At 58.1% G+C, this 10,059-nt stretch overlaps 1 protein-coding gene across 1 annotated transcript in view; it reads right to left on the reverse strand.

Annotated features, from left to right (window-relative positions):
- Nucleotides 1–7,858: 7,858 nt before the first annotated feature.
- Nucleotides 7,859–10,059, reverse strand: part of LOC311443089 (uncharacterized protein) — a 113,289-nt gene continuing 111,088 nt past the window's right edge. The window contains exons 12-13 of the mRNA XM_084532972.1: nt 8,757–8,912; nt 7,859–8,638 (exon numbers count right to left, since the gene is read on the reverse strand). The gene's annotated coding sequence lies outside the window, so the exon portion shown is untranslated. The remainder of the gene's footprint in view (nt 8,639–8,756; nt 8,913–10,059) is intronic.

The following is a 10,059-nucleotide window of genomic DNA, read 5'->3' on the forward strand; positions in this document are numbered from 1 at the left end:
TCCCTGGGCTCAGGCACGACTGCTCCTCTGCACGCTGCTGCTGACTCTGGGCTGCCCGGGACAGGGGCAGGCTGGCATTGCCACCCTGGGCCCCTCCCTGAGCTTCCAGTGGAAGCAGAGCAGAGCACACAGCCCTGCAGTGTGGCTTTGGGACATTTGCTCTCCACAGGGTTCCTGTGCCCCCCTGGGCTGCTTCCCCCCAACTCGGAGACCCTGTTGTGCTATGGGCACTGCTTCTTCACCGTTCCAGAGTTGCCCTGTAACCCTGCAGCCAGCGATGTTCCAAGTGCACAGGGAGCCTCGTGCCCACAGGCTCTCAGCCTTTCCCTGCCATTGTCCCAGGAGGGACTACGTGCCGCTGTAGGCTATGGACATGCAGGTACTGCTGGGGAGGCCCGCACTGCCTGCTGCCTCCTGTCTTCCTGCTGTGCCACCTCATCCTCCAGTGGCACATTGGCTGACCCTTTTGGGTACCTGGAGTCCCCTTGCTGCTGCTCTCTGCCACCACTGGCAAGCCCTGGGCTGCCTGATAGAGGTAGCCGGAGCAGGCAGCCCTGGGGTACAGGCCACAGGCTGCAGCCCTTACACGTCCCAGCCCCGTGGCCCTGGGTGTCCCTCTCCTCCCTCACCCCACCTTCCTTGGCAGCGCTGTGCTCAGCCCGCAGCGTGTCCTGTGCCCGGCACTGGAGTGTCTCAGCGGTCCGCTTCTGCCTGCACTGCTTTGCCTCTGCCTCCAGCACCACCTGCAGGAGCAGCACAGCCTGCTGCTGTCTGCCAGCTCCCAGCCAGCCCCAGGTGCTGGTGCTGTGGGTGCTGGGCCACCAGCACAGACCTGCTCCAGCAGTTCCACGTGCCCTTTGGGAAGCCCACGGCTGGTGTCAGCGTTGTCATGGGAGCCTGCGTAGGTGACCTCTGTCTGCACGGCCTCATCCTTCTGGCCCTGCGGAGAGGTGCAGCATCGGTGTGTGGCCAGGTGTAGGACTGCCCCAGGCCACCTGTGCTCTGCCTGTAGAGGGGCTGGGGCTGCAGAGGCAGCTGGTTTGGGGCAGCCTGCAAGCAATGGGCTCCTGGAACACCTTTGGCAGAGGGACGTGGCCGGACCCAGAAGTGGGGCAGAACAGCTGCAGACTCCTGGCCCTCAGGTCACTCATACAGCCCCCTGCTGCCCTTCCTGCTGCAGTGGTGACTGATGGACACCCAGCAGCCCCAGGGAAGGCATCCCTGTAGTCCCTGATCTGCAGCGGGGTGTGGGCCTGTGAGGAGGGCAGTGAGCCCAACTCCGTGTCTCCCGAGCTGTGGGCTGCAAGGTGCCACCAACGCTAGGATGGCTGGAGCCACCACTGGAAGGGTGTCAGGGGGACCATGGTGGACTGCAGGCCCCCAGCTCTGCTCCACTGGGTTGCAGTAACAATGCCTGCCTTGTTTTGGGGCTGGGTGGGCTGATCACTGCCTGTTTGCACAGGCAAGGCTGTCGGGCAGGGATGGTGCCTCAGCTGCATGGAGCAGGCTGCAGGGAACATGTGGCTGAGGGCAACCTGGCCCACAGCCGCTGCACCCAGTGGTGGTACCTTGCCTATCACCTCCTGGTAGTGCTGCATCAGAAAGACCAAGTCCTGGTGTTTCTGCTCCACCACGCACTCTTGCTGCTGTAGCTGGACCAGCCGCTTGCAGTTCCTGCCCCTGCAGAAGTCCAGGTCCAGTTGCAGCGCCTGTAAGGAGGCCAGCACGTGTGCTGGCTCCAGCTCCTGCTGCTCTGTGTCCTGGCATGCCTGGGGCTCTCCTTGCCGGGGCTCTGGCACCTCTGCTTGCCTCTGGCCCTAGGACACAGCACAAGCAGCAGCTGTCTGTCTCACTGCTGTGGCTGGTACCTAGTAGCCAGCTCTTTCTGCAGCTCCTGCCAGGCACTGGGTTTGAATGACTGTATGGGTGGCCCAGGTTGTGGTTAGAGAGCAGCAAGGAACTGGATTAATGACTGGTGGGTGCAGACCTCCTCCCCTCCCAAGCAACAACCTGTGTGTGTTCAGGCAGCCCCCAAAGGGCTCTCAGACACCTGAGCATCCTACCATTGCAGCAGTGATGCCACTGCGACGTGTGGCTGCTGTGGGAAATGGAGGCACCAGGACCAGAGCAGCTGCAGCAGGCCTGGATGCCCGCCCCAAGCCCTTGTGCTGCCCCCAGCCCCTATGGATGCGCTCTGTGCTGGTAGGGGCTGGCCAGGGCCTCCTGCACTGCCCATCCACCAGCCTGTGCCGTGCACCTCGTGCCTGAGGTGGGCACAGGGCCCTGCACAACTCACCTGGGCCTGGCAGCGCTCCATCTCCTGCTGACACTGCTGGGTGGAGCTGCTCAGCTCTGCCATCGCCGCCTCTGCTCCTGGCAGCCCTCCCCAGGGCCTCTCAGGCTGTTCCAGGGGTGCAGGAACCTCCCTGGATGTGCCATGTTTTGGTCACTCTCGCTGCTGGAAGGCCAGAACAGGGGCTGGGCCTTTCCCTCTGGCTCTGAACAACCCACGGCCCCGGGGAGGGGCAGCCAGGGACACCACCCAGCCCTGCCTGTGCAGCCCTGCCATTGCTGCCTGGCGTTGGTGCTTCCCATCTCAGGAGCGCCTGGTGCCAGTGGGAGATGCTGAGCAGGGGGCTCCTGTGAAAGCACGGCACTGCCGATGGCCTGGAGCCATGTGAGGGCCCCTGGCCCCCCTCTGGCAACAGCAGGTCCCTCTCTGGGGAGCAGGGCCCCCCCAGTGCCCACAGCCCTCACCTCAGCTTTTGCGCGCCATGCTCCCCCTCAGCTGTGCTGCGTCCCTGGCACGTCATCATGCTCTGCCCTGGTGCAGCGCAGCCCTGGGCCAGTTCTTGAGACAATGCCTGGAACCAGAACCTGGTGACCCCGGACTCTACTCAGGTGTCCTTCAGGGAACTCCTGGTGCTCGTGTGCTCAGTACTGGCACACGTGCTGAGCCATGCAGCACCCTCGTGCTGTCCTCACCAGCCTCATGTTTTCTTGCGCCCTCTTGTCTGTGTGCCGTCCTTGTGCCATGCTCCAGACCCATTGTTGGCCCCAGGGAACACTGCAGCCCATGGCCAGAGGGCCAGCAGCAGCACCGAGCTCGGTGCCGTGCCCCTGGGGCAGCTATCCCTGGCCTGCTGGGCCTGTCTGCGACTCCCTGAGCTGCCCCGCGGAGCCGCGTCCAGCTGCTGGAGGAGGTATCGACCGAGGCTGCTGCTCTGTGTTTCTCGCAGTCCAGAAGGGTAAAAATAACAGGAACAAGTTGTCGGAAATGAAATTTCAATTTCTCCACGCCCTTCCCTGTCCGTGCGGCTTCCCGGCACAGATCAATAGTGTTTAGACAGCCAAGGAGATTTTTTTTTCCCCTCTCAAAGCACCAGATCAATAGTTGGAAAAAAAAAAAAACACCACCAAGCTCTCTGCTTGCGTGTGCTGCAGTAACTGAGCACATTGGGCCCTGGGCAGCCCTGGCAGCACGGTGGCTGCGGTGGGGGCAGGTGGCCACGGTGGGGGCCCCTCTGCTCTGCACAGCACAAATGGTCTGGGGCCGGCGAGCCCACCGCAGCGGCATGCCGCAGTGGGGACAGAGCCCACGGCCCTGGGGGAGGCTGAGCACACCCCAGTGGCTGCTCGGGGATGGAACTGAGCCTGGCTTCGAGCCCAGCCGCTGCTGGGGAAGCCAACAGTAAACCAAACCCATGGGCACGCATTTAATGCCAGCCTGCTGGGGAGAGGTGGGTGGCTGTCACCAGGGGGGACCGATGCTGGCAGCAGGAGTCAGTGTCGGCTCTGGGCACGCAGCAACCTCTGGCCAATTTCCTGGGTGCAGGAGACCTGTCCCAAACGGAGTGCCCACAGGTCCCCCTGTGGCAGTGGGATGTATGGGTATTAATTCATCAAGCCGCTGAAGGACCGCATATTGACAGTGCCCGGGCAGCAAGAGGGGCAGTGCTAGTGCAGGGTGGGTAAGTGCGTGGCTACACAGGTGTATGAAAAGCAGTCCACAGAGGCAAACTGTGGGTGCTGGTGTGGGTGGGAGTGAAATCAAGGGCTGGTGAAATCATGGGCCTGTGGTGCCCGAGCACATCAAATATCGTGGGACTGATTAGTCGAGGGCTGCAGTGGGGGCAAGGGGGTGGGAAGTGCCCTGACAAAGGGCTGAGAGTGAGCGAGCGGTGGGCCGACCCTTCCTGCCAGGTGCCCTGGTGCAGCCGTGAGGCAATGCCTGGGGAACAAACTTGCCACTGGCCTTGGCTGCCCATGCCATGGGGCTCCCTGTGACCACCCCCCCGTTGCTGATGCTCAGTGCTGTTTCACGAATAAGTATTTTAGCTGGAAATTTCCAAGGCCAAGCTGGGCCCAGAAGGTGAACTCAGATGTACCATAAGAGGAATCGTCGGTTGCCATGACGACCTGCTCCGCAGGGTTGGAGCCACAGGCGGTGGGAGTGGGCGCAGAACCGATGGTGGCGTGGGCAGGGCCACTTAACCCCCACTGCTGCCAGCTGCGTGCAGTGCAGCTGAATTCAGCCCTAGTTTCTGCCAGTGCAAGGGAACAGAATCCCCCGGCAGATTTTAATCTTGCTCAGGCAGTGGCAGCCAGAGCACAGAACCTACGCGTATGTTCTTCCTTGGCGCTCCATCACTGCGCTATTGCTGCTTTAATTAGCGTGGGCTGCCCTCCCCTGGCTGCAGCCTGCTGAAGGCACTGCAGGCCAGAGCCAACCCCATGGTGGCAGCGGAGCCTGGAGGAGCCCATGCCACTCTGCCCACTGCAGCACAGCTCTGCCTGGCACATGGCAGCGCAGCTTGGCACAGCACTGATGTCCTGCAGCTGTGTGCACCCAGATCTGCTGCCTGTGGCACCACGGCCCACCTGCAGCCTCCACGCTGGGCCTTTGCCACCTCCTCCCTGGCTACCGCCAGCAGCAGCCCTGGCTGTGCCACCAGCCTGTGCCCACTGTGAGCCAGCTGCTGCACGCACGCACTGTGATGGTCCATGCTGCCGCGCCGTGCGCTGTGCTGTGCCACGCTGTGCCACGCTGCCCTCACCTCCAGAGGTCGTGCCACTGGTCCTGCTGCCCTGCGGCTGGCTGCTGCAGGCAGGCATAGCGGGGCAAGGGCACAGCCCTGTTCCAGCTCTGTCCTGGCAAGCCTGGGGGGCAGCCCCACAAACCTGACCCACATCAGCCTGCTCTTGCTTGCCTGCTGCTGGGGGAGCGTGGGGCCAAGCTGGACCCTGTTGGGTGAGCCGGCACCTCGCACCGGGCGGCGCTGGGGGTGGGAGCTGTCTCACTTTAATTACTGCCGTAATGTTATTCTTTTCAGTGCCACGTTAATTGAAATTAAACAGCTGCCACGTTCTGGCTGGGACAAAAGTGAATCCATTTTCATTCCTCTCTGGTTTAATGAAGACTGACGTGCTGTGAGAAAACAAAGGCGATCCAGCTGCTGCCTCTCGTCGGCACACGCACCGGCAATTACCAGAGACCCTGCAAGCTGGCGTGGATGCCCCGCAGTGCCCCACGGCTGCTGCTCCGCACAGCCCAGCCCTGCGCCCTGGGGTGCTCCTGCCCCAGGGGCTCGGCGGGGGAATGTCATGGGGGACACTGGCACAGAGGGCTCGAGGGAAAACCACAGCATGCCCAGGTGCCGAGTCCTGGCTTTGATCCTGTCCATTAAGAAGTGTCCTGGCCATGGGCCTGTGCCCCAGCACTGCCCCTCAGCCCTCCTATGCTGCTGGGGTCGTTCCTTCTCTGTGGGTTTGGCCACCTTCAGCTGCCCAACACTGAATATCACAAGCAGCCCCATACAGCCCGAACATCTAAGCTGAGGTAGCAGTGCTGAGGATGGTGTCTCCTCCCAGCTTTAAGCCTTTTTCTTTTTTAGGACTAGGAGCTTGCTTGTGATGCCATTCAGTACTTTAAAATATGCAAAATGAGGCGCTGGTGCAAACCTCATTAACACCCGCCTCCAACATCATTAAGATGTTTCCAAGAAAATTAATTGAGAGACTCATTAAAAATAAATTAAGAAAAATGTGTTGCAGAGCGCCTGCTCTGAGCTCGTAAATCACGGCTCAAAGCTCCAGGCCGCTGCACAGGCAATTAACGCCAGCCGATTTGTTTTATCCTGACTGCAAAAATTAGAAAGCAGACGTGGAGATTAGATTAGGGACGTCTGTCAAGCGGAACTTGGAGTGAATATTTTAGGATACAAAATGGAAATCAGTAAAACAAAGCTGAGACTTCATTCAGAGGAGCTGGCAGGCAGAGGTGGGGGCAGGAGGAGGGAGGTTGAGATGTTTTCTGTTTGGGGAGTGACACCAGCACTGTGTTTAGACATACTTCCATCTCACACTCCTGCCACCAGGCAGTTTTCCACTTCCATCTGCACAACGCCAGTCCTGCAGCAGTGTGCTCAGGCACCGACTGCCCTGCTCCAGCGGCATGAGCTCATGTTGAGAGCCTGCTTTGAAGTTGCTGTGTATTACACAGCCTGAACCAACATGTCGCCTATGTATGTGCTGATTACACACTTGGATTAGCAAACACAGTACAGCTGGGTGAGACCAGTGCTTGGGACTTAGTCAGCTTTGTGGCATTAGTACCCCTTTGTCCATCTCTAGCGCCTTCCATCAGAGGATCTCAAACTGCTTTATATTCATGAGCTGAACTGCATAGCCCTTCTGCAAAATGAGCAAGTGTTATTATCCCCATTTTGCACAGGAAAGCCAAGGCACAGATAAGGTCTTGCTTGTTTCTATGTGAGTGCATAAAAGCCTTGTGCAGTTAATATAGGTGCAGTGGCAGGCATGGCTTTTGCACATCCCAGTAGCGTGCTGAACACACTGACAGCCATTTGAGCAGCTGAACATCCAGCCATGAACACAGGCGGAGTCAGCCGTGGTACGCACAAGAGGGCAGTTTGCAAACATCTGCACAGACAGTTAAATAAACATACAGGTCGGAGTGTCCTGCCTGCAATCCTCTACATAACAGGAACAGATCCGGAGTGACCTGGAAATGTGGCCCCAGCGCAGATGCCATCCCTTCCCTCCGTACAGCCCCGGCACACCGGGGAGCCCACGGACCTGGTCTGCAGGCTGAGGGGCTCTGCGTGGCACCGCCGGATGGCTGGCTTCTCAAACAGCCAACAGATGTGGGGTTGGATGTGCTTTCCTAGCAGCCATCGTAAGTGGCCAGTGTTTAGAAAGCAATGACCATGCCTTTGCACTTTGGAAAGTAGAAAAATCTCCTGGACAGGGAGGACTTTAAATCATTCTTTTCTTTGTTGTTTTATCACACTATGTCTAGACATGTCCAGCGCCTGTGTCCTGAGGTCCAGCTCCAAAATACACCTGGTGGTTTCAGGCGGTATTTTATAAGGAGGCCTGTCCAGGTATGCAAAATACTTAATAGCCTAGAAATCTCCTGCATTTTAACCTGCCTTTCTCTCGCAGCCCCTTCTTTACTGTACCTGCCACAAACTGGAGGGAATGCTGCCCTTATGCCATTGCTATTACATTAATTCAGTTAGATTTCAGAATTTACTGCCTATGCTAATAGTATCATCTCCCCTTTCTCCCCTGAATTCTGTCTGGTTTTGACCAATACATCTTCTCGCACCAGTGTGGGGCATGCCCACTACGGGAATGCATTTTTTTGCCAGCGTAGAATTTCCCCTGGAAGAACCTTTTTGAGTGGCTGCCTTCCCACCACAATTCATGCAGATGCTTTTCTCCATCCCATCCCAAACACTGCCTCCCTCTCTCCTTGTGGTTTCCTGGACTGCATGGTCACTGTACCAGCTCCCAGTATACCGTGACTGAGGAAATGGAAAGGAAAAAGCAGTTTAGAGCAAAACCAGATGGTATCACTTTAATATGAGCAAACTCCTGGAGCATGCAAAGAAGCACAGGGGATGGTGAATTCCTCCTGCAGCTGAGAGGCAGCCATGTCAGAGCAGACAGCAGTACTTTTACCTACTATGTGGATGAAAACAAAGAAATGAATGATTAGAAAGTAATGACAAATTCATGCCCACACGGACTGGTGGGAGGACCACCACAGAAGTTCTGGATGCCGGGACTAAGGAGTAAAGAGGATTGCTGAGCCAGTGGCAGACATCTTGCAGGAGCTGCGGCCCCTCAGCGGCTACGGGAGCCGAGGTGCTCGCGGTGCTGGGCAGTGCCAAGAGCCGCAGGCGTCGCCTCGGCACGCAAGGCTGGAGAGGTGCTGTGGAGAGGAGAGCAAGGGGCAATTGACTCACGTCTGCATGCAGTCCGTAACGTGAAGAACCGAGCTGGTAACAGAAAGCTCTTAGATCTAGCAGGCAAAAGCACATCTCAATCTAATGACTGTAAGCTGAAGCAGGCCAAATGTAAACTGGAAATAAAGCATATACATTAATAGTTAAATCTTGGCAGAGTTAACCGAATGCTGAAGGAGCTGTGCCATCATTGGCCATTTAAAAACATGGTTTGGACAGCTTGTTTCCTTTGCTGGTTTACCCATGTACTGATCCCAAAGTAGGAATTAGTTCTGGTCCTGCAGTGGGGTGGGAGACTCCACGTCAGTTCTTCACTGCCTGCTGCAGTGCCCTGGGGGCTCAGGCATACTGCTGGGTTTGTGCTTGAAGGGACAATACAAGTGACAGAAGTGCTGAAGGAGATCTTGGGCTGAAAGCTTTATCCAGGGTTCCAGCCCTGGTCGGGGGGCTGTTCCCGGGAAGCAGGTGAGCTGAGGTTACCTGCGCACCGGTGTTTGGCAGGCTGAGGAAGTCACCAACAGGATAACATCATACTCGGGCTCAGCTCCTCCTTGAAACACTTCTGTTTGCAGCTAAAATTTTCCATGCCAAGCCTTTTCCTGAAGATGCATTTACTTCAAATCTTTGATTAACCAACTACTTCTGAGTTATGGAATGAGTGGAAAAATACTTGCATGTTAGAAATTACTAGTGTTAAAAATAACTCTAACCACAGGAAAAATAGCTACATATTTTTAAGCTTAACCAGGCTTTCGTCCTCATGTGGCCTAACTTTTTCCCCGGAAACAAACATTTGCAAACACAATAGCAATGCTTTTGAGTATGCTCAGATGGTATAGGCTGGGCCTAGGGAAGGGAAGGGAAGGGAAGGGAAGGGAAGGGAAGGGAAGGGAAGGGAAGGGAAGGGAAGGGAAGGGAAGGGAAGGGAAGGGAAGGGAAGGGAAGGGAAGGGAAGGGAAGGGAAGGGAAGGGAAGGGAAGGGAAGGGAAGGGAAGGGAAGGGAAGGGAAGGGAAGGGAAGGGAAGGGAAGGGAAGGGAAGGGAAGGGAAGGGAAGGGAAGGGAAGGGACCAAGGCAACTGCAGTCTAATTCTACCACCCCCCTCAACCTTGCCGTGAGGTGATCTGTAGATGTCATTTCTACAATACAAAAAGGCTGAAAAAGGGGCTGTGAGGTCACAGGAGACCTAAAAAAGAGTGGAGGCTTATTGGTGGGGGGAGCCAAAAGGAAGCAGCAGTCCATTGTGAGGGTTAGCAGACACACGGCAGAAGGAGGAAAAATAAAATAAATAAATAAATAAATATTTTTTTTTAAAAAGGAAGGTCTGATAAAGATGGCAGGGAGGTCCCCGATGGGGAGAGGTTGGCTGGAGAGGACATGGGGCCAACGAGGCACGAAGCCGGCAGGGGCCAGGGGCCACCAGGGCAGGAGGACGGGGGTGCAGCGGGGGCAGGGGGCGCAGGGGGCCGGGGGGGGTCGAGGGGGCCGGGGCAGGGGGCGCCGTGCCGGGGGCGCTGTGCCGGGGGCGCGGTCCGCCCCCCCCGTCGGTACCGGCGGCGCCCGGCAGGGGTCGCCCTCGCCCCGCGCTACCGCGGCCCCGCCATGGCGGTGGCCCCTCCCCGCGGCGGCCGGGGCGCGGCGCTGCGGAGGCCCCGCGGAACCTTTGTTCTCCGGAGCCCCCGCGGCCCCCGCGGCCCCCCCCGCCCGGCCTTGCCCAGCGCTGCGGCGGGCGGGAGGAGGGGGCCCCGCAGCGGCCACGGAGGGCGGGAGGCGGCTGCGGGGCC

This window comes from Aythya ferina (genome assembly GCF_964211825.1).
Source record: "Aythya ferina genome assembly, chromosome: 12".
Classification (NCBI taxonomy): Eukaryota; Metazoa; Chordata; class Aves; order Anseriformes; family Anatidae; genus Aythya; species Aythya ferina.